The sequence below is a fragment of the Ambystoma mexicanum genome, chromosome 10, assembly GCF_040938575.1.
Source record: "Ambystoma mexicanum isolate Mex_15411 chromosome 10, UKY_AmexF1_1, whole genome shotgun sequence".
NCBI lineage: Eukaryota > Metazoa > Chordata > Amphibia > Caudata > Ambystomatidae > Ambystoma > Ambystoma mexicanum.
The window spans coordinates 971446995-971472285 of NC_090932.1; positions in this window are offsets into that span (position 1 = coordinate 971446995).

The following is a 25291-nucleotide window of genomic DNA, read 5'->3' on the forward strand; positions in this document are numbered from 1 at the left end:
AATATATAATTCAAAGCACATATCAACAATTAGATTCTAAAATATTGGAACCAATACAATAATTAAGCTAATCAGATAAAAAATAAAGAATACAAAATAAAACAATAATGTTACTTAGTTCATGTAAATGTATACTTTAAAATATCATATCATACATACTAGGTGGATATATTTGGAAATATCTCTGGCACAAATCAGATAGTGGCAATTTCCAATGACAACTTATAACCTGAAAAAGTTCTTATCCATAGAACTAAGTAAAGAATAAAATGTTCAGAGTTCATGGTTTTCCTCGCCCTTGTACACCACCTCAGAAAACCTTCAAAGGCAGCAACCTCCTTCATCTGGCAACTCTTAATGTTCGCTCAGCCAACAAATACTCAGCTGACATCTGCCTCCTTCTTGAAGACATTGGGCCTCATTACGAGTCCGGTGGAAATCCTGCCGGTGCTACCAACATGTTGGCCTCGGACTTGTGACATTTTACTGGCACCTACCTTGCCAGTGCCACCGGGACATTACAAGTCCCATCAGACCGGCAAGCCAGGTGCCGGTAAATGTTGTTCCCCGTTCCCGTGGAGTCCCAAAGGATTCCACGGGAATGGATTAATGGAAGCAACAACACCATTGCTTACAGCGCCAGTGCTTTTGTGATCAGTCTGCCTACCATGACCCCTGCACCTGGCAGGGTCAGACATGTGGAGCGCAGCAGCCACGGCAGCAGGCTCAGAATGTGGCATTCCGGAAACAACGGTAAGCCTACCAGAACACTTGTTTCCAGATGTCACTATTGTAATGAGGCCCATTGACCTCGACATTCTCGCTCTTACCGAGACATGATTCAGTGCAAGCTCAGTCACTGCTTTTTATTCCCTCCTTCCTGGCGGCTTCAAGATCATCTCCAAGCCTTGACCTGACCGCACTGGCGGGGGTTGCCTTAATCTTCCCCGAGTGGGTTCCTGCTTCCATCTCACCAACCCAGCTCTACTCTTCCTTTGAAAGCCTGGTTTGCAAGTTGGCCATCTCTCCCATCTCAACCCTGACCATTTCTACCATTTACCAACTGCCAGGCGCCACCACCTTGCTCCTCTCTGAATGGGCTGACTTCTGCTCTTCCTTACTTTCATCCACATCCAACCTCCTCCTCCTGAGTGATTTCAACATGCAACTGGACTCCCCTGGGTCCCCATCCACTCTCTTCACTGACCTCTGCACCTCTCTTTCCCTCTACATTCTCCCTTCTGGGCCAACCCACTCAGCTGGACAAACTCTGGGTGTCCCCATACACTCTGATCTTGCTCCCCCCAACTAGTCACCCCTCTCTCCTGGTCAGACCATTCTCTCCTCTCCTCCTACCTGGATCCCTTTGGTACTCTGACCACCCACCAAACTCATTCACTAATATCTGCCTGATGAAACGAATGCCAACTGCTTCCTTCGCCTCCACCTTCATCCCCTCTCACTCTCTAGCTCTGATTCTACCTCTAACTTTGCTCTCAGCAACCTCCCCCTTTCCATCACCAACACTCTTGACATTCTTGCCCCAGTCATGAGGATTCACCTAAAACCTGCCTCTAGGAGTAACACCTGGTATGACTCTGAACTTGCAGCCCTGAAATGAAAGTGCAGGGCGGCGGAAAGTAAGTGGAAAACCTCAGGCTCATCATCTGATAAACTGGCCTGCCGCCTGCTCAAAAGGCAATACAGACTCTCCATCCGTGCCAAGAAAAGAGCCCACATACAGGCACGGGTTTCCGGTGCATCCAACAACACGGCTGAACATTTCAAGATCTGCAGGGAACTAGCCAACCCTTCTGCCACCTCCTCCACCCCTTCTTCTTCCCAGGCCCTCTGCAATGCACTGGCCACACACTTTGTCACCAAAACTCGGGACACCCTGAACACCCTTGAAACCCACCCTCCCAACCCATCCCTAACCCCTTTGCCTCCCTTGGCCCCTCACCCTCCGTCTTCCTACTTCTCCTCCTTCTCCCCTGTCACACCTGAAGAGGTTACCAGAGTTGTCCGCTCAATGAAGGTCTGTTCTAAACAGATTTCCCCTTGCTCATCCAGGACCATCAAGAATAACATTTGCTCTCTTGCCCCCACTCTCGCTGATTTCTGAAATCACTCTTTTGACACAGGATCATTCCCCTCCTGCCTTGAGAACTCACTTGTGCTCCCTCTCCTGAAAAAACCTTCAGAAAAACCTACCTGCCCTGACAACTACCACCCTATTTCCATCACCCGCTTCCTGGGCAAGCTGCTGGAGAAGTTGGCATTGCCCCGCTGTCACGACCCTCAGCCCTGATCCCCACTACAAGCCCATTGGCCAGGTGGAATCAGAATTCGAATCACAAATAAGGCCTGGCATCCACTTCACAGGCCCTCTTGGGGACAGGCTCATAAACAGGGAAAGACATCAGGTAAAGGAACTACTTTCTTCAGGCTTTCAGCTAACATGGAGGCATCCATATAGCTTGATTCCTAGAACCAAGCTATGCGGTATAGTGTTTTGAGTGTGGTGGCCTAGGGACTACTTTACCTGGTCTACTTTGCAGAGACTATTTAAACCACACCCGAACAAGACAACACGCTTCGCGTTACTTTGCTACTAGCAACGTGGCGCTCACCTTGTCCAGCTTCTCACGAGCCTGGCAAGATCCGGACCTGGAGAAAACAACAAAGAACATTGTTAGCAGCAGAATCTTACCTGCAATCTCCATCCTTCACTGTTCACAGATCCTGGGAAGCTCTGTGTGGATGGTTCACCACCCGGATCGAAGGACCTGAGAAAGGAAGGAAGACATCATTAAAGAAGGCAGTAGAGACATTTCAACCACAAATTGCTTAGAAACTTACCTGGCTGGTGATTGTTCGACTGGTATAGCTCCGGAACTCCATCCGTACTGGGAGCACACCGCGACCTACAAAAAAGAGAAAATCCATGTCAGTGAAGACAAGACATTGCTGCGCTGCGCAAAGCGCCTACTTGCCGCATCATAGCACTATTGTGCGCCATCATTTACCGGCGAGAACCAGCCTACCCAGTTCGCCAAGCGGGGCTCCGCGCACCTAAGGGAGATAAATAGAGACATTATTGAACAGAGAAAAGGCATGCAAGAATAACAACTCCATAAACCGCAATAAGACCTACCTGAAAGACATTACTTGGGCCGCTGTCAGTGAAGTAACTGGACCGCATGCGCCCACGAAAGACAACGCGCTCCTGCCCAGAAAGCAGGACAGAGAGCCCACCAACTTCGATAACAAGGTGAGAAGAGAACCCAGAGGGGCTGAAATCACAAGGGAGGTGGGAAGGCTTACCTTGGCTGTCCAGTCCTAAACATAGTCTTCATTTCCAGGAGGAATTCCACCAAGAACCGCACCAGGGAATCATTGAAAAGGGCAACAACGACCAACTGGCTGGGTGGCGTCCGCGTGGATACCAGATGAGCGTAACAGAACGCGAAGCCTCACATAAATAATCCACCTGGACGCCATGGAAACATCGTAAATCGACCAATTGGCCCAATTGTTGGGGGACCTTCATGCTGAGGTTCATATAGCCCGACAAGAGACTAATGCACTCCGAAGAGACCTAATAGTGACCAAGGATCGCACCGAGGAGATCGGCAGACAGTTCTTGCAATCGCAGGCAGGTCAGGCTCCTGTGCCTGGGGGAAATCCACTGATGCAAAATCCTATCTCACCATCTTATACCCCCACACCAGTACAGATCACGCTGCCTGGAACAGTTCCCCGGACACCACCAGAAAGGTTTTCGGGTGACCCACAGAAGTATGCAGCATTCATAAATCAGTGTTGCCTTCATTTCCTTTGTCGCTCTGGGGCGTAACCAAATGACCAAGCTCGGGTAGCTTCCGTCCTATCATACTTGAGTGGAAGCGCAGCGGATTGGTCGGTGCCGTTGGTGACCCATAATGATCCATTGTTATAGGACTATGGGGGGTTCCAAAGAGAAATGGAACAACTGTTTGCTCGCCACACCCAGGAACAAGAAGTGGATTACAAACTCTTATCCCTCCGGCAGGGGAACCAGGACTTGTTAACATACATTGCTACCTTCAATAGACTGGCTACTGAAGCCAGGTGGCCAGAAAACAAAAGAAACACGTTATTCCATCGAGGCTTACGAGGCGAATTAAAGGACGTCTTTGCAGGACCGAAAAGCAGATCGGTCCAAAGCGGACTCTCGAGTAGTTTATGTTCGGTCTAGAGACAATGCACCATGGGTGCCAGACAACGCCGTAGAACCCATGTAGATTGGAGGGATATGACCTCCACTAACAAAACAAGAGTGGGATAAAAGAAGACAACAGTAACTCTGTTTGTATTGTGGAAAACCAGGACATTTCTTGAAACACTGCCCGGTAAAACCCCCAAGGAGGACAGTCAGGGCCACAGAAAAGGATGAAGTTAAAGAATCGGAAAACTACCAAGCTCGGCAACCATAGAGGTCAGTTTGTCGAGTGATAAGAAAGAGCCACTGACCTCACACTTTGCAATACCCGCGATCTTAATAAACCACCAACAATCGTCAAAGATGCATGCCGTAGAAGCATACATCGACAGCGGAGCAGTTGGGAATTATATAGATCTAGAGTTGGCAGCAGAGGTGGGGCTCCCTTTGTGTTCTAAGTCTACCAGGGACAAGGTGACTACCGTGGATGGGACAGAAATTGCCTCCGGACCAGTAACCCAGTGCACAGCTGCAGTAACCTTGCTGTGCCAGGATGGACATCGGGAGTGTATTTCGTTCAATCTCATTAAGGCACCTCAATTCTAGTTAATACTAGGGATGCCATGGTTGGTTGCTCACAACCCTTTGATAGACTGGCAGGCACGGAAATTAACCTTCTCCGGCAACTGCTCACTGGCCTGCTACTCTCCAGAACCGGAACCTGACTCCTGTATCTCCAAGACTCCCAATACTGTAGCATCTACCCTAGGAGTAACTAATACTTTGCCAGATCAATATCATGATTTTCAGGACGTATTCCAAAAAGGCCAGGCTAACACATTGCCGCCGCATAGGCCTTATGATTGCCAAATTGACCTTATTCCTGGGGCACAAATCCTTTGCGGCAGGATCTACGCTCTCACCGAACCAGAAAACCTTCACCTGAAATCCTATTTTGACCAGCACCTTGCAAACGGCTTTATCTGCCCATCTAAGTCCCCGGCAGCCAGTCCTTTGTTCTTCGTACTGAAAAAAGAAGGGGACGTGAGGACCTGTATTGATTACCGCGCAATAAACCGGATCACCGTGAAGAACCGCTATCCCTGGCCCCTTATCCCGGAAATGCTAGACCAAGTCAAAGATGCCCAGATCTATACCAAATTAGACCTTCGGGGAGCATACCACCTGGTCCGGGTCAGAAGCGGAGATGAGTGGAAAACCGCTTTCCGTACCAAATATGGCTTGTTTGAATATCTAGTCATGCCTTTTGGCGTGTGCAACGCTCCTGCAGCGTTTTAATATTTCATGAATGACGTCTTGAGAGAACTGATTGACGTTTGCGCCTTAGTGTACATAGATGACATCTTGGTCTACTCATCCTCAAAACAAGACCATATCAGGCATGTTCGTTCATTTTAAACCACACCCGAACAAGACAACACGCTTCGCATTACTTTGCTACTAGCAACATGACGCTCACCGTGTCCAGCTTCTCACAAGCCTGGCAAGATCCGGACCTGCAGAAAACAACAAAGAACATCGTTAGCAGCAGAATCTTACCTGCAATCTCCATCCTTAACTGGACCGCACGCGCCCACGGAAGACAATGCACCCCTGCCCAGAAAGCAGGATGGAGAGCCCACCAACTTCAATAACAAGGTGAGAAGAGAACACGGAGGGGCTTAAATCACAAGGGAGGTGAGAAGACTTACCTTGGCTGTCCAGTCTTAAACATAGTCTTCTTTTCCAGGAGGAATTCCACCGAGAACCGCACCAGGGAATCATTGAAAAGGGCACCAACTACCAACTGGCTGGTTGGCGTCCCCGTGGATACCAGCTCAACTAACACACAGAACTTGTTGGTGGTCTCCACAACCGTCCATCTGGATTCTGAGCATCCAGAGGCATAGAAACTGCTCTTATGAACACTTGTGAAGACCTGCTCACATCTCTGGCCTCCAACTGCCCAACTGTCTCATCCTTCTCGATCTCTCCTCTGCCTTTGATACAGTCAACCATTCCATCCTCATACAAAGGCTCCACAATAACTTTGGTATCTTGGAAAAAGCAGTGGACTTGCTGACATCCTTCTTAACTGACTGCTCTTCCCAAGTAATCCTGGGCACCTTCTCTTCTCCTACTTCTTTCTCCACCTGTGGTGTTCCCCAGTGTTCTATCCTCTCCCCTTGGCTCTTTAACATCTACCTTGTTCAGCTTGCACACCTCATCTACTCCTTCTCCTCCTCATTCCAGTTTTACACAGTCAACACACAGTTCTTTTTCAAACTTCCTGCCAACCCTCTTGCACCCTCCATCATCCCTGACTGCCTATCTTACATCCAGTCCTGGTGCACCTCCAACAACCTCTGCCTCAACGCATGTAAAAAGGAGATCCATACTGTCAGGACCCCTGCTCCCTCTTCTGAAGCCTGAAACCTTGGACTCATCTTTGACTCCTCCCACTCCTTCCTCCAGCACACTCAGGACATTGCCAAGAAGTCCCACTTTCGGCTCTTCCTTCTCAAAGGAATTCTCCTTTTTCTCACTTTACCCCAGATGCGCAATGTTACCCGAGACCTCGTTCTCTCTAGGCTTGTCTATTGCAATAGCCTCCTCCTGAATTTACCTTCTTCCACTCTGAGACCCCTCCAGCTAATCCAGAGATTTATGCTTGGCTGCATCTTTCCTGCCCTAAAAAGTCTTCACTGGCTCGTGGTTGCTGCACGGATTAAATGCACATCCTTCTGCATCATCCACAAGGCTATCCGGGGTCAGGGACCACACTATCTTCAACTTTATCTTACTAAATATTCTCCCTCTAGACCACTACGTTCCTCTAGCACCAACTCTTTATGTGCAAACCATTTTGCTAAACAGAGGGCAGGTGGTTGATCGCTTTTCTTCAGACTCTTTTCTTATCCTGAATTTGTCGAATCTGTGTTTCACCGGGCAACAGCTTAAGACTAGCCCCTTATTGAAGGACAAAACCCAACAGGTCAAGAAAGAACAACATTTTTAAAAAGATTGTGGCAAGAAGAAGGCTCTTTTATCCCGATCCGCAAGTTGTGAATATACATGATTAAATTAACAGCTTTTAAATGAATCCTGGCAGAATTAACTGAGAAGGCAGCACAACATTTACCCCTAAAAGGTCTAATAAAAAATCAAAAGTACCAGAAAGCACCCAATAATTGGTACAGCCACCTGGAAAAATGTCAAATCTGCAGCACAGGTCAAACATGGCTTTGATGACAAATATGTAATCTATAACTGAGGAGGCACTCCCCCTCTGCCAATTTGGTTTTAAGTCAGTAAAGAGTAGTAGAAGGGGTCCACTTTTGTCTGCATCAACATTTTGACAGGTGAGCACTCCCCTTGTTTTCATGTTAGTCCCTCCCCCTTTTGATAGGCTTTGATATACACTTAATATACATTTCATATGCAAATGTTATCAACATTTTTTATATCGATTTTATATCAAATGTATATTTTATATAAAGTGTGTATACATTTTATATCATTTGATATAAGTGAATATACATTTCATATTAAATCTATATAAAGATGGGAGTGTACTCTGAAGAAAGGGACTGTGAATCTAGGGTTTTGCAAAGTGATAACTCTCTAATAACTCATTTTTTTGTAGCGCTACAAATCCACAGGCCTCTAAGCGTTGCAATAACAGTTATTTTTATCCCACTGTGTGGTACTCAATTTATCGACCTCAGAAGGATGAAAGGCTGAGTTGGCCCTGCTGGGATTCAAACCTGCATCAGCAGGCTGCACACAGATGTCAGAACGAGCACTCAACTCCCTGTGTTTTCTGACCGTCTGATGCAGTGATGATGTCACAGAAGGTCTCCACCCATTGTGAAAGGAATCAGAAAATGATATCAAACAATGTTGATATCTTTTTAATATAACAGTGTATCTAACAATTATATAACATGTCTGATATAAACATGTGTATACAAATTAATATAAACAATATGTTGTACATAGATATGTATATACAAATTAATATTAACAATCCAATTTTTTATATAGAAATGTATTTTAAAAATCATAATTTTTTAATATAACATTAAAATAAAATGTTCATATGAAGTTCCCCCAAAATGTTGATATCAGATTTTTTTTTATAATTTTGATATAAAAATGTATATCAATGTTACATGTTGAGTATAGATGACTATAGAGTGTAAATAATGAAAAACAGTTTGCTTTATAAGTAAAGTGTACTTTCCAGAGCCTGTACAAAAGTTCAAGCTACTGGCCTTGACAAGGCATGTTTCTTTTTGAATAATGATAAACAGTTCATGTGATAAGTGTGCTGTTTCCCAGAATCTTTAGAAAAGAAAAAGTATTGTTTTTATGGAATCTACAGCATCTCGCATGGAGCCTGCATGTGTCCTTCAGCAGCTCTGTGCCCATGCAAACAACGTGTGACAAGGGAACAACTATAGGAGGGGGTTTTGTACTGCTCAACCACAGATGATTAATACACAATGGAATGCAGGAATCCCAGCAATTCTGATGACTCATACCAGGACTTGTGCAGGCAGCAGGAAACACAGACAGGGCTTTATATTTAGCTCACTGGAATACTGCCACAGCTGTGTAAACACATCCAGTGAAATACACAAGAACATTTGTTTATCATCTAAACCCAACTGATGGAAGGCTGTCACAGGAAACATCTGTAGGCTGATGTTACTTTGCAGAGTATGCAGGAAACATGATGCAGTGTTTTGTTGATAAGAAAAGTGTCTCTTTGGCCTGGAAAGAGCTAAAATTAGATTGTTACAAACCCTCTACACATGGTTTCAGGAAGCACTGGTGTGTTGATAATAAAAGTGGCGCTGGACCCCTGTAACAGCTATAATTAATTTGTCACAAACCCCATTTCCCAAGTAGGTACACAATACCTGAGTTCACAAACTCTGTATGTGTTGATAAGAAAACTGTGCAGGGAGGGGTTGTGTTTTCACCCCTTTAAAGGGGGTCTCTCACTCCAGCAGGGGTACTGTCAACCCATTGTGAGAGTGCTGGCCTGATGATCCCCTGCAGTGACGCTAATTTTCTTGGAACAACTGATTGAAAGTCTGCAGGTAGCCTTGCTTCTTGGCTGGCTTTGATTAAAGGTCCATGGACACTGGAAAACCCCTGCAAAGGCTTTAAACTGGAAACTGGGCCTGCTGTTTGTATGCATGTTGTTTGGTTTCAACAACATCAAAAAGGTGAGATTGGGGGTATTTTAAGAAATGTGCTTTAATGTATTATTTTTGTATGTATCTAAAAATGTACAATGTATGGGGTTTTATTTAAGCTTTGCTATGGCTTTCTGTATTTATTGATATTCAGGCCATTTTTTCAGACAGGCCAGGGGTGAGGAGGTTCACGAAGTCACTAGGCTGTGCATTTTTAAACTAAACAGCTGTGTGCTTTTAATGAAGTGTTTTTAAATGTACAGTTATTGCTTAGAATGCTCTGTGTTTTTGCATGTCAGCCAGGACAACACAGAGGTGTTGCTAGAACCAGATTGTTTTCTGTATGTGTGTGTGGGAGAGATATGGGCACAGAGCTTATGTTCTAGAACTGTTTTTGATATTCTGACAACAGTGCTCCCAGCTATCCAGTATTCAGAATCTGGAATTTCACTGAGTCTATGACGGTGCAAACATTTTCATATCCTACAAAGAATGCATTTCTAGATAATATTCAATTTTTCATTTATTTCTTTTTATGGGCTCACAGCCACCCTTACAGCTGACCCAAACATTATATTTGAAAACAAAAGCCAAAGTCTTTGCACAAAATAAACCCTACCTTCACTTTTGGTACTCTTGTCTTCTTGTGATGTAGCACATTCGCAATGCATAAAGCAGTGTTTTAGTTTCACAGCGCTGCTAAAATATTTTTAGTGTGTAAAATATTCAGCATATAGGTATCAGCATGTGCCAAAGATCACACATGTTGCACAAATGGTATAGCCAATATTTATTTGCACAAAGCACTGCAGTTGATATGATTCAGGCCATGAGGCATGCCATGAGGCAGGCCGGTTACAATATGTTTCATCTCGCTTAAAATGCACTCAAAGGCACTATTACCGCCACACTTAAAGATGTCCCAAACATTTTGTCTAAAAAAAAAAGTCAAAGTCTTTGCACAAAATAAACCCTAACTGCACTTTTGGTGCACTTGTCTTTTTGTGATGAGGCATATTTGCATGTGCTTAATGCAGTGTTTTAGTTTCACAGCAGTGATAAAATATTTTTAATGTGTAAGATATTTAACACAGAGGGATCAGTATGTGCAAAAGATCACATATGTTATGTGATAAAAGAAATCTGGAATGCTGGATTTTTATTTAAAGGGTTGCAAGTGTTAGGTTGTTATACCGGGCTCGAGATGTTTGGGGATGTGTAAAACATGGCTTCTTTTAAGTTTCCATGACTATACCAGTGCATGTTTTAGATTGTGTTCTAATTGTTTTGTACTTCCAATAGGTGCTACATTTTATTTGATTCTGCAAGCAAAATGACACACTTTAAAGTGTCTTTTCTCTGTCTGCAAGGGAAGCACTGAGTGTTGAATAGCAGCTGGTATAAGGAATCTTTACCCACCCCCTCACAAATCTACAACGCCCCCATCAGCCACACCGCTGAAGCATCTAGGAATCGCTGGAGATGCATGCCCCTTATATGGTTATCAGATTAATGCGCTTTCCATCATCATCTGAATGTATTCATTTCTTTTTTCTGTATTGGCATGTTTGTGGTATAACTTTTGTTCTCTCTGTATTAAGTATGTCTTTTTATTTTTGCAAATATAAAATGTTTGTTTTCAAATCGTAAAACCAACTTGTTCTCTATTACTTTGTATTATTTATTATGTACACACAACGCTTGGTGAATTTAAAAAAAGTAATTTTATCGATACATGTGTCACTGAATAGACGACTGGGATTAACATTTTTTACACACGGTAAACATTTTGCGAGATCTATACACATTAGGTAATGTCTTGTTAATTAATTTGGCCACCATTTGATCTTTTTGATTGCGATTGTTCGAATACATTTTCAAAACAGCTGACGGCGATCTCCATTCAGACATTTGACTGATAAAGAATATACAGTGCTGACCACAGGTCACAGGTTTAGAGTCTTGAAACGGCACAGTGGTATAATGTAAATACTTTGCAAGGCTTTTCCATAGTGTGTTAAAACTCTGGCATATATGGGGTGTTGCTGGAAGTGCGCCAAACTATCAAACACTGTTAGCACATCCCCCTCCTACCACAAAGCAACCCAATGTGTTCCACCACAGGCCTGCACATTGGTGTTCACCACCAGGTTGACCAGACTATTCCGGGGTAGATGCGTGCGACATGTATCATTTGCACACCTACCATGAAATGTTTATCGAGCGTGTCTATGCTTACACAAAAATCCTTTTATCTGTAGAGTATCCATTAAATATCAAAAAGTAGGTTTCGTTTTGAGTGCATCTTGAGAACAGTATTGAAAATGCTCCACACTAGCAGCAAGTGCGTGGCGGTTAGATTTCTTTCAAACTTTATTTCAGTGTATAGGTTTCTGCTCCTCGGGAGGTTGAAATGACCTGCTGATGCACTGTCCGCTCTTAGATCGAAGGCAATTAGGGTATAGATGAGAGCATACTCATGAGTCTGATTGAGACAGGTGCATCACTCATGTGCTTCCCTGTGACAGCCACCAGGCCCATGTATTCCATGATTATGTTTGGAACTCCAAAGTTAGGAGCGTATGTTTTGGCAAGGATCAGCAACTATCTTTATGCAAAGCTGCATAGTTCATGTTACAGTGTTTGAAGTCGAAGGGATTTCGATCATATGCACCATTCATTGATACTGTTTCAACAATACTCATGATGATGATTATTGGAAGCTGTCCCAAGTCAGAAAGACGGTTACACGTTTGACGAATTAACTAGCCAATATGATGACTTGTTTGTATTATTAAGCATCTCTGCTCATGAGACAAAAAGCGTATGTGTTTCTGGAAAGTTTTGCTTTAAGGTCAACGCTGTTGATCAAAAGTTTAACCTGGAAGAAAAGGTCAATGCGTAGATGACCTAGTAAATCAAATACTCTACTGGTTCTGGCCTGAAGGGGTCTCTTTGCGAACCCCTTGTTATTGCCATCCAGAGCAGTGTTGTCGAAATTTCGCACATTGTTCCGATAAAAGAAGCCTGTCGAGAGTTACATATATGGGACATTGTGGCCATAATTTAGTAGGCTCTACATATATCCTGTGTAGGTGTACATATTATCACTCTGCTTTATCATTCAATCGCCCAAAGTCACATCCACCATGGTGTCTATCAGACAGGCGATCGTGGCCACTTTTGCTGTAGCTGCGATTTTGGGCCCATCTGCCTTTTTTATTTTACAGGTTAGATGCAGTAGCGTGTCGTTTAAATCCAGATCCATCTTGGTTGACCCCGATACAAAGAATTCAATGGGGTCTAGCAGTGATAGAGCCGCCAGGGGCAAGACCTTCATGTAGAAACTACTATCGATGCTGGTCTGGGTCAAAGGTATGATGAAGAGATCGACCTCCGATTTCAGACATTCCCTGGAGGCTCTGTGTAAGATGGCCATTGTTCTTTTAAAGATATCACCACCCTTGTGTCTTCTAGGGATAACACACTTCTTCTTCTTACTTTGCTGTCCGCATCAGGGTTTTGATCTGCTTTTCTTGGTGGGCTTTGGGGGGCCGTTCAGCAGGGACAGTGACCTCCTCCTCTTAACACTCATGCATGGTTTATATATGAGTCCTGATCGATCCTGGCCCTCCTTTTTCTGTTTGGCGAGACGCTCAGCAACCGCTGTTGTCATGCTCCCATGACGTGTTTTGCAATATTGGTGGCTGCCATTTTCACGTGCGTTTTAGCCAATTCAAAGCTGTGATGTAGGAAGGGCATTGCACATCTAAAAAGACTTGTAAAGATACGGCCAAGACCCACACCATACATTACTGGGGTTCTGCTAAATTAGGGTTGAGCGGCATAACAGCTTGGTTTATGTCATTTTCTATTTAGGCCCAGGGGTCTCCATAATATTTCACCACAGCCATTATAATTTTGTTTTATTAGTCTTTCAACCAGAGTGGTGTGAAGTGCAACCGCAGTTCATTCCATATTTTAATGATACAAACTGCCCCTGCTCATCTGTTATCTGTATGTTGATGGTGTCAAAATGGTTTTTATACATGGGCATGTAATCGGGCTTTTTGTATTGAATGTTCACAATCTTTCTCGCAGTCTGGAAGGTAACTGTTTAAGAAAGTGCTCTTCGCTGAATGGGTCCCTGCTATTATCCTTCCCACTCAATCTTAATCTTCCTTTGAGTGCCTAGTCTGTAGGTTTGGTGTTCCTCTCACCCCCTCCCTCAATTTTGCCACTTTCTACAGGCCCCCAGTTCCTCTCTGAATGGGCTGACCCTCCTCCTCTCTCCTGACCTCCTCCCCCACATTTCTCTTCCTTGGTGACTTTAATATTCATCTAGACTCTCTTTATGCAGCCACTATATCTTTCCACAACCTCTATGAATCTCGTTCCCTCACAATTCTTCCCTCCGCCCGACCCACTCTTTTGGACACACCCAGGATGTTCTCATCTCAGCAGACATCACTCTCTCCAACCCTCTAACTACTCCTCTCTCTTGGTCTGATCACTCTCTCATCCCCTCCCATTTGGAGCTCCCTCATCCCGGCCATTGCCTCTGCCCACACTGTCTATCTCCTTCTCTGGCATTCATCCAATGAAGTGTGTGTCAGTCACTGCATTTGCCGCTACCTTCATTCCTCCTCCCACCTCTGCTTTCAACTCTCTGATCGGGTCAACACTTGCAAACCTCCATCTCTACAACTCTAACACTCTGGTCATAATTACCCCTGTCATGAGGATCCGCATGAAGCCTGCCTCCAAGTGGAACTCTTGGTATGACTCTGACTAGGCAGCTCTGAAAAGCAAGTGCAGAGTTGCTGAGCGGAAGTGGGAGGCCTCCGGCACATCCTCTGTCAAACTGGCCTGCCACCTGCTCCAAAGGCAATATCAACTCTCCATCCACTCTAAGAAGAGGGTTCATGTCCAAGCCTGCATTTCTGGGGCCACCAATAAAACAGCTGGACTTTTCAAAATCTGTAAGGAACTTGCCAATCCTACAGCAGTCTCCTTTTCTCTTCTTCCCTCCAAGGCCTCCTGCCCTGCAATGGCCTCACACTTCTCAAGCAAAAGTCAGTATATCCTGTCCTCTCTCTCCTCTACTCCCCATCCAACCACTCTTCCACTTCTGCTCCCTTGACCCCCCTCTGAATCTCCCCCATACTCTCCTCCTTCTCTCCCATTGTACCGGATGACGTCTCTAGAGTAGTCCGCTCTATGAAAATCTCCTCCAAACAGGTGCTCCGCTCTCTTCCAGAACTGTTAAGGACAACATCTCCTCTCTTGTCCCTGCCTTGGCTGACTTCTGTAATCATTCCTTCACCATTGTTTCTTTCCCACAACCCCTCAAGCTCTCCATTTTATACCCTCTTCTAAAAAAAGCTGTCTGCTGACCCTTCCTTCCTGGCTAACTATCGCCCTACCTCCATTACCCCTTTCTTGGGCAAACTCCTGGAGAACCTGGTCATCCCCCAACTGACCGACCACACTGGATCTGTTGGCTGTCTCCATTACAACCGTTCTGGTTTTAGAACAGCCAGAGGCACAGAAATTGCTCTTCTGAACAACCGTGAAGACCTGCTCTCAAATCTTGATTCCAACTCTGCCTCTGTTCTCATCCTTCTCGATCTTTCTTCTTCCTTTGACACGGTCAATCATGCCAGCCTCATAAATTGTCTCCATGATACCTTAGGCATCACAGACTGCGCACTGGCCTAACTGACTTTCTTTCCTTTCTAACCCTCCTTCCCAAGTGCAACTGGGCCCTTTCATTTCCCCCACCTCACTCTCTACCTGCAGCGTTCCTCAGTGATCTATCCTATCGTTGTGGCTTTTGAACATTTACCCTGCCCCTCTAGCCCACTTCATCTCCACATTCTCTCATTATTTCCAGTGCTACACTGATGACACGGAGCTCTCCTTTAAGCTTCCCTCTGATACCTCCTCTTCTTCATCTCTCATACCTGACTGCCTGACTGCTATTCAGGCATGGTGTTCTGCTAATGATCCCTGCCTTCATGCTAGTAAGAATGGGATCCTTCTCATTGGGACAACTGCTCCCTGTTTGCCTCCAACTCTCTGTCCACCCTCCTTAGACCCCTCTCCTCATCCACTTGTTAGGCAAAAAACCTTCGGGTCAACTTCGACTCCTCTCTCTCCTTCTCCCCTCACATCACAGACTTTGCCAAGAAGACCAACTTTCTGATCCACCTCCTCAGAGGCATTCTCCCTTTCTTCACTTTTCCCCAGAAGCTCAATGCCCAGAGCCCTGGTTCTCTCTAGGCTGGACTACTTCAACAGACTCTTCCTCAATGTGCCTCTCTCCTCCCTTTGCCCTATTCAACTAATCTAGAATATGGCCTGAAGGCTTATCATTGGCCTCAAGCCCAGGCACTGCATCTCTCAAGCCCTAACATCTCTCCACTGGCTCCTGTTGGCTGCAACAATCAAATTCAAGACCCTCTGAATCATACACAAGGCTTTCTGGGACCTGGCACCCTGCTAAATCCAACTGTCTCTCCCTAAATACCTTTGGTCCTCTGGCTCCAACTCTCTAAAGATTAGATATTTCTCCAAGCAGAGAGTGGTGGGTAGATCAATTTCTTCAGCAGTAGCCTCTCTTTGGAACGGCCTTCCTGCCCCTCTCAGACTTGAGCCAGAGCTCCTTAAATTCTGCAAACTTCTCAAGACTTCTCTCCTCCTCCTTCCCTCTCCCCCTCCCTCGCTAATCTGTCCCTTTGCCACTGCGACTGATGCCTGGACCCTCCTCGTCCAGTCTACCCCAGTACCCCTTAACAGCATGAACTGGGTTGCCCAGCCCTTTAAAATGAGTAGCAATACCCTGGAGATGGATGGGGATGCACATTTTATTCATACATCAATAATCAAGACGACTCAGGTAATTTGGCAACATGAAATCTGTATTAATATCAAGTATCTAAAACAGGGAGTACAGCGAACATCAGCATTCGCTCAATCCTCTTACTCAACTTATCTTTAGTAAAAACTGAGGTTATATCATGCAAAATCGTCATCAGTGACATGCTGACCTGCGTCATTACCAACGTTATCCTACGTGGCAAACTACAAAACCTATCGGAGGGAGTGATTGGCTCTAAGTGAATATCTAAGTATAAGTTCAATATCAGTATAGAACCGTGAAGGAGAGTGATACGGAACTTAACATCAGGTGGGGAAACTAAGGCAACCCCTTAAAATGGCCACTATAAACATCACTAAATACCCAAGCTTCCATTGGCTACACAAACTATAGGACCCTTAATTACGCGGTCCTCTATAATTGGTTGACTTCTAACCCCCATCAGTACTTTTCCACCTACGTCTAGCAGCATGCAGACTGAACGTCCAGGTGCTGGTGGGCTTGTCTTAACACTAGCTCCCCACCAATTAATGTATCAATCCATCATCACCTCAATGGCAGTGTCAATTAGTGCTTTGAAGTTTGGCCTTGAGTTTGTACTGTGCTCTTGAGAAATTTAAGGAGTGCGGGCACATCCTGCCCTCGTGTGTAGGTGTGACCACCTCGATCGGCCAACTTACTTCTTCCACGTGACTGGACACCATGAAATCAAGCCTTTTTGTGTATTTAATATTATTTTCTTATAATCCTCTGACGTCTTTTGTTTTGCTCAAGCCATCCGAACAGGAGTCTCTGTTCTTTCACACGATTTGTATCCAATGGCAGCCAATTCCAGTTCTGATAAGACCTTCGCTTCTTGGCTCATCCAACTCCTTCTGCTGATTTTCACTTGTAAATTCAATTAGATTTTTAACTGCGACACCCTGAAACGAGGCCTTCTTGTTAACATTCAGCACTGCTTATAATGTTTAGTGGAAAGATGCTTCTTTTACTCATCCATATGCATCTATATATATTGGCGCTTGCCGCAATTCATTTACTATAAATCTTGAAGCTAGCTTTTAATATTACGTTGCTGCTTGCGTTTCTGTTGCATCTGTACATGTTTAAACTATCTTAATATCTTCATCTGTTTCTGTGGCATAAGCTTCTTCACCTTGAGCCCAAGATGTCACTTATCCTTGGTACTTTCTTGGTACTTTCTTGATGCATTATAGAATATCTTCATTCTCTGGTCTCTGCATATCTTCTGTGTGCATTATCTCAGTTCAGTTGTGACGTCACCATTCATCTTTGCCTTTCATCTTCTCTGCTTCTTGAGGAATCTCATTTGAATGGCCATCATATTGTCTTGTATGCAGGTACGGTTTTCTCAATGGGTACCTAGCCTCCCAGATCTTCTTAGGTATAAGTACTCTTGTTGGTACTGCACAGAGTCCACACTCGGCACTTTGTCTGTTCAACTGTTCCGTGTACATCACATACTCTGGTTTCCACTCTATAGGTAATAGAGGTGGGGCATTTAGAGTAGGGGTACTTGGCTCCTCCTCTACACTCCCCCCTCGGAGCGATTCATCGACCACTTTCTCATCATCCATCTAGACATCCCTGTTTGAAGAAATGTTTCTTTGGGATCCATATCTTTATGAATCCCTTCAGGCATCCTGCTGATTTCACATGTTCATCCTTGTTCCAAGTCATGAGCATACACTGTCCACTTGGACTGCAATAGATCCATTTTACCACATAATTATTATGGTTCCTTGGGTACAGGAACTTTGTTCCCTCAGGTGCATGGATACTGGCCTTCACAAAGTCTCTGATCTCTTTATCTGTCAGATCTTTGGGCTTCCATCCTGGTTTTACATCAATCATAATCTTCATCCCTATTGCTTTCTTTGCTGACTTTTTTCACTGTGAGATTATTATCTTGATCACACAAAATCCAAGCAATTTTAACACGATCAGGGCTCCAAGGAACTTGAAAATGTCTGCCATCCATTGTGGAACCCAAGAGAAGAGTGATCCAAACCAGCTGTCATCAGCAATGTCTTCTACTTAGTCTATCATCTGGCCATGGAGTTTTGTCAACATGTCTATGGCCTCTGTCAAGGTGCAACATGATTCTCCAATTTTTGCACAAACACCTTCATCCATAGCTGTGATCATGTCCAAGACGTATCTGTTCTGGAGAGTCATCAGTCTTATAGCCCTCATCTCTTCTCTGATTGCATTGAATCCCTTCATAGTAATATTAACTGTATGCAGCAAATCCAATCGGGTTATCTGAAGCCACTTGGTATTTGCTCCAACCTGGATTCTTGGCATGAAGATCAACATTAACACTGAAGAAGTCTGGCTGAACAGTTTGTGTTCATATGGGATAGAGTCAAAAGCATCTATTCATTTGGTTGAAAAGTAGTTTTCTTTCTTTATCAGCTCCACAGATCTCTTCTTCCTTAGGTGATCATCTGTTTTTAGAAAACTGTCGAGATTCAGATGTATACCTTGGATCCACAAGCCCAATAATGATCCATGATTACTGCTGTTCCATGCACCATTCCTGGCACATCAAATATTCAACCACAATTTTGATTCTCTTCCATTTTTCTTGTGCCATTATTTCTGAAACACAGCTTTGAGCTTTCCAATGGCACTATCTGCAAGGGTCCTCCTCTCTCTTCGACCCAAGTCAGTAGTTTAGCAAGTCTTGGGCATAGTGGCTTGCAGCCATTCTGCACTATGTCAATGGCAGTTTTGTAACAACCAATGACTACACAGGCTCTGCAGATTGCCACTCCTTCTTCCTATCCATCTGGTGATAACACTGATTCCCAGATCTGCATTTGACCTCTGTTCTTACAAATTCGAATATTGTCTGCAGATTTTCCTTTGGTCTTCAATTTTTTATTCACTTCTCATCTGATTTCAGCTCATTTTACTCCTGGTTTTTCATATCTGATCACATGATTCCTCGTCTTGGCATTATTTCTTGTCTTTATATCTTGAATATAATTGTCTTCATCTGGATCTGTCCATTCAGTTGCCCATTTGAGAGAAGCATCACGACCCATGAACTGACCTCTGGTTTTGTAAAGTGCTAAGTGTGAAAGACAATGTGCTGTTTGGACATCTATTTCAACAGCTATGAAGATTTTTGACTTCCCCATGCTTTATGGCAAGAGTGCACATACAAAGCATTCCTCCTTTGAAGTCCTTCTCCCAACTTCCTTCATGTGTTGGTACCATATGCTATTTGTCAAGTGTGCTGTGCTGTCCAGGTAATCATTTAATTCATAATTATCTTCCTGTGTGCTTCTTTTAGGTCTCATTCTTTTTATGTGAGCTTCCATAATCATATCATGAAGTGTACCAACATAGCTGCTTCTGACTGAATTAATCACAAAAACATTCATCCGTGGACGGACTCTACCTTCATGTGCTCCTTGAGTTGGAGAAAGTTCCGAACGTCTCATCTTCTTAGCAGCCCATTTCGGCATGAAAATGTCTCGCATAATCTCTATTTCTTTTTGAAACTGCTTTTGGGCCAATTGTCACTGTACCAGGTGTTTTTGCATGTGTTACACGTTTAGGCACACCCTTTAACAACCCCTTTTCATGCCTGTCTTGCCAAGCCTGTCTCTGGTGTCTGAAAATAAGTTCTGAGACACTCTTTGCTTGTGAACGATTGTTAATGACATCCATCTCAAGCTCAGGCAATTTGCCATCTTTCTTTGGAACAGGAATGACTACATAGGGTCTAGGCTGCCTAGTAGATGCCACGCATATATTTTCCTTCTGCTCAGGAGCATGCACAGGAGTCTGAGCTCCATTTGCACCAATATAGAACGCTGCTCATACAGTCAATGAAAGCAACACGATTATGAACACAATGCAAGTTTAAATGTTACAGTGGTATGTTAACCTACAACATTGACTTCTTGGACAAAGTGAGCGTCTCTCTTCATGTGGTAATATTATATTACTGCTTAGATTTTCCACCTTGATTACCTAAGGAAGGAAAAACTCAAGCTTTAATACATCAGCATTGTGTACTGCTTCTGGAAGCTGCTGTCTTGACTCAGCAACTCATTCTCGATCAGTTGTCTGCTTACTGGATGACAAAAACACTTTCTCTGTGTCTCTGGAATCAGTCTTTCACCAGCCAAACTGTAGATGACTCTTTAGTATGAAGAAAAACAACCTCAGTAAGTCTAAATGAGCTCAATGACATAGATTATCTCCCAATCTATGCCTCGAATCTGCCTCAGCCCAGATGTCATGTCGAATTTCTTTCAGCATGAATCGAGAGTTCTTTTTCAACAGCAACCTTTCGATCTGTCCCTCGAAGGAAAGTTTCTACACCGACCTGTGATTTCACTCAGAATAGATGTTCATTTGGATAATAATGCCTTCCTAGATCACATTTAGATTTGCAGTGTATCTTGGATCCCTTAGAAGGTTAACACATCAGTGTGCCTTCCAACAAGATGTGGGTACTCCTCAATCAGACGAAAAAACACCACACTGACTAGTCTATGAGCTGCATCAGTTGATAGGGGCATTTGTACTCTCCTCGCTGTACTGAGGTAGTTACACGAATTGTACAATAATGACTATGAGCAATCTTCTTATAATTGGGCCATTCTTAGGATCTCACAAGAAAGCTGGTATGCAAGTAGTTCTCGCCACCAACGAAGGGAAAGAGTGCAACACCAACTCGAAATAAGTAAGAACGTGCCTAGAAAGGTAATCACTGGGTGACACCATAGGTAAATCCAAACAGGAACTCAGTGTCAAACCAATCTGGGTATTGTACCCTTTTCAAATTGCTGTGTCCACGATCAGAATCTGGCAGAATCCTCTTCTTATCAAGGTTTAAGCATGGATCAGTCCAAAGTCAATAAGCTGCTGTGGCTTCACAAATACAGATCTTCCCTTAACCCTGCAACTGATATCCACAGAGTGTTTGAATTTACTTTCCTTTACCCTTTTATAAATGGCTTAAAAGGAGTGTCCAGATCCAACCCACAGTCCAATTAATTCTTTGTCTTTCTACTTGTCAGCTTCTGTGTCCTTCTTCCTCGTCATCGATCTTGTCTGCACGTGCTGTGGTTCTTCCCCGATGCTTGTACTTGCTTTTTGTAGGGGTGCGGGCAGAGGAGTTTCTCCAGCAAAGATTTTAATTTTAATGTCCCCAAGAAAGATCCAAGCTCGCCTGCCCTGCAATTTGACAGCAGACGGCGTGATGTCTTCCACAATGAACGGATCATTAAAACGGGGGTCATCCCACTTTTTCCTTACATGGTTTCAGACTAGAACCACATCTCCAGTGAATACTTGGGGAACACAAAGTTTCTGAAATTGGTCCGTCGAAGCCTCTCCTTCTGTATTCTGTACTGCCATACACCCGTGTCGCTGCAGCTGTCCTGAAATGACAGAAATACTGGAAGTCATACAGTTCAAGTAATCATGCAATTCCATTCCTAACAGTTCTGCAGTTGGCTGAGCATCACTTCTAACTCTGGATGAAGGCATTAGGGGTGCCCTCATTTACCTCCCCGTCACTATTTTGTGGGGCGTAAAATGGTGGTCAGAACCCGGTTAGTTCCTTAAAGCATAATGCCAGTGGTATGCAATGCAACCACCCTTTCTTCAAGGTAAGCTTCAACTTGGCTATTCTTTCCTTTAGCAGGCCATTGAGCCTCTCACAGATTCCATTTTCTTGCAGATGATAAGCCGAAGAAAACTTGTGCTTTATGCCAAGCAACAAGCTGATCTGTTCAAATGTCTGATTTATAAAATGTGGGCCATTATCTGACCTCATAACTTCACATTACTCCCATCTTGGAAATACTTCCCGCACTAGATATTTAGCTGCAAATGTGGAATCTGGGTGTGTACATGGACCTGCCTCTATCTATCTCGAGAAAGGACACACCACTACGATCAGGTATCTATATCCATTATATACTTGTATCATGTCGACATAGTTGATATGCAAGTGCCGAAAAGGGCCATTAGGTCTCGGAATGACTCCGATAATTGTGCACAGTGTATGCCCATCCCTGAATTGTTGACACATAATACAGTTCACCATAAGAAATGTAATATGTTCTGCTAAATTTGGCACAAACCATCCCCCAGCAATAGTTGCAGCGAGATTCTCCCTAGTCATATGCGCGGGATAGTGTAGCTGTTCCAGCTCCACCCTTAATAAGGCTATAGGCATCACCAGTTTACCAGTGCTGTCTTGTCACCAGAATGCTTCAGGGGTTTAAAGAACACCCTCTTTGCGTCCACAAATTATTTTCCTCTTGAGGTGCTTCCCCCTGGACCTCTATTAACAGCATTTTTGACAAGTGGTTGTATGCTTCAGATACAGTCATCATCACAATAATTTTTTCATTCACATTAGGAGTTTTAACATTCATCATCTCTTCATCTGTAATTGCTACGTGCGTGGCCTCAGCGTATGCTGCTTGATTTCCACGTGAGATCAAATCTGCCTCTTTAGTATGGGCTGTGCATTTAACGACTGCTATGCCTACTGTGAGTTGTAGTGCTTTAATAAGCCTAGCCAATAAGGCGGCATGCTGCACTGGTGTGCCATCCGCTTGGAGGTAGCCCCTTCTTTTCCAACGCGCTAACCCTGCGTGCACCGCTGAAGTCACATAGGCGGAGTCGCTGTACTCTGTTACTTCCTGGTCTGCGTGATTCTCGATAGCGAGTATCAAAGACAATAATTCTGCAGCCTGGGCTGAATAATGAGACGGTAATCGAGTACTAATATGCCCCCGAAATTCCCCATTTACCGTGTGCTTAACCACAGCGGCATCTGTTTACCTTTGTCCATCATTTTGATCAATCCTTGAAGAACCGTCAATAAAAACAATATCTCCTCCTGCTAATGCATTCTCTTTTGTTCTAGGAAGTTCATCATAGAACTCTTCATAGGTATGATTGATACGGCTTTGTTGATGACTCTGATAAGTTCCTGTATATTTGGATATTGCCCCTTTGGGAAATCGCCCGACCGGTTTGTTTGTTTTATGATAAACATGGATTCCCCTGGGGATAAAGTGTCCCACCATCGGACATACTGAACTTCAGTGAGCACCAACGTCCATTACCCCTCAAATGTACGGGTTTGGCCAGCTTCACAGTGAGGCTGGATATTTTGTTCCCTGGGAATGTCTCGGCTGAAACGTTGCTAGGGCGCATAATATAAAAAAGTGCAGACTCCATGCCACCCTGATAGACACCCGTGGCCTCTACGGATCTGGCAGACACCCAATTGTTACATTTGTCAGGCCATCCAAGCCATTTGACTAGATATTGTCTCCTTGCTCCACAACCTTTACTCTTTATGACATTTCTGATTCTATAAACTTGATGTTGGTCTTTACTGACTTTCTGGATCTCCTCCCTGTAAAAAACACCTTGAACACCCCCCGTTCCCAAATAATCAATTAGTGTGTATATATATAGAGTCCCTCCCTCTGAGTCACTCGATCTACAATAAAGATCTCAACGCTGTAGTCCTGCTCAAATCCCTTTGTAAAGATGGCCTTGTGTTTTGAGATCCGCACATGATTCCCCTTTTTAAGGGGCATAAGTGTTGTCTTTTTAAAAGCTCTTTTGCTGTACAGTTTTTTCTAGACCTCCAGGGACTTCTGCAATGGTACACCAGTGGGGTGGTTTTAATAGATCTATGATGTGTGTTGTTATACACATTTATATATGTGGGTAACACCTCTACATACCATTTGGTGTTTTTAGCTCTGATAAATCACTGGCGCCGTGTTTTAAAAGTTTGTATGAAATGTTTTACACTAGAGGCTTTAACTTCAGAGTGTGTTACGAAGTGATGCCCCCTGTTTTGCTTTAGAAGACTCTTTAGTGACTTATTTAAAAACTCCTTACTGGCGTCTGTCTGTAGTATATCTGGGACTTGGACTTTGTTAAATATGCGTTTAAAAGCCACTGCCATGCTGTGACCCGTCTTGTTCTTTGTTGCCTCAACCTAGGTGTATTTTGATAGAATGTCGATGCTGCTTGAATGTAGCAGAAAACATCGGCCTCTTCGCGGAACTGGCTCAAATCCACAATTTCTGCCTGCCATTGTTGGCCGACGTCAGCTACCACAGTCATTTGGCAATTACGTTTTTGGACTGGCTTGTGTAGAGTGTAGGCCTCCTCCCCTGAAAGCCACGTCTTGACCACTCCCCATGATACCTTCTCACCATCGGTTTGCAGTTTACAGCACAGGTTGTCAACACCTCCATAACTAGCAACACCTCCTTCATCATAGTTTATTTTCGAAAGCTTCAGGCCAGACATGTTCACCCATAACCACTCAAAAGAAAGATGCAACCAGATTTGATAAACAACAGATTTGTATTAACAATTCATTCAAAATGTATTCATATTAAAATACTAGAACAATCGTTCTGCTACAGGTTCGTAGTACATGCGATTACGGCACAGACACCTTGCACACCACTGCCTCGATAAGCAAACATGTCGACATTCCATTAGGCATTCAATTAGATATACTTTATCCCCGCCCACTTGGGAACTGTTTTCTCAACAATGTTTCTAACAGCCATCGGACACACGCGTCTAAACTGCTTCATTTTCAAAAGGGGGTTATTTGCTAATTCCATAGCCCATAATGTTTTAGACACGCATTGTTCAGTCCCTACACCAATCATTATCTGTGTCAGCGGCTGCGTCAAGCGCAGTAGATCTGCTAGTCGTTTAGGGCTCAACACGTACCATATTTTATGTAGCAAATTATCTGCATAAGATATTTCCAAACATTTGTAAGCATCCTGCTGTGGATCATCAGTTTTATGGACGTTGCACCATCTGTAAAAGTGTTGTTTTAAACACGCCCCAGCCACTATAGCCATAAACCCCAGGGTAACCCAAATATCAATGCAGGAGAGAGGCATCGTGTCCGTATTGGTCTCCAGTAGCGACATACAA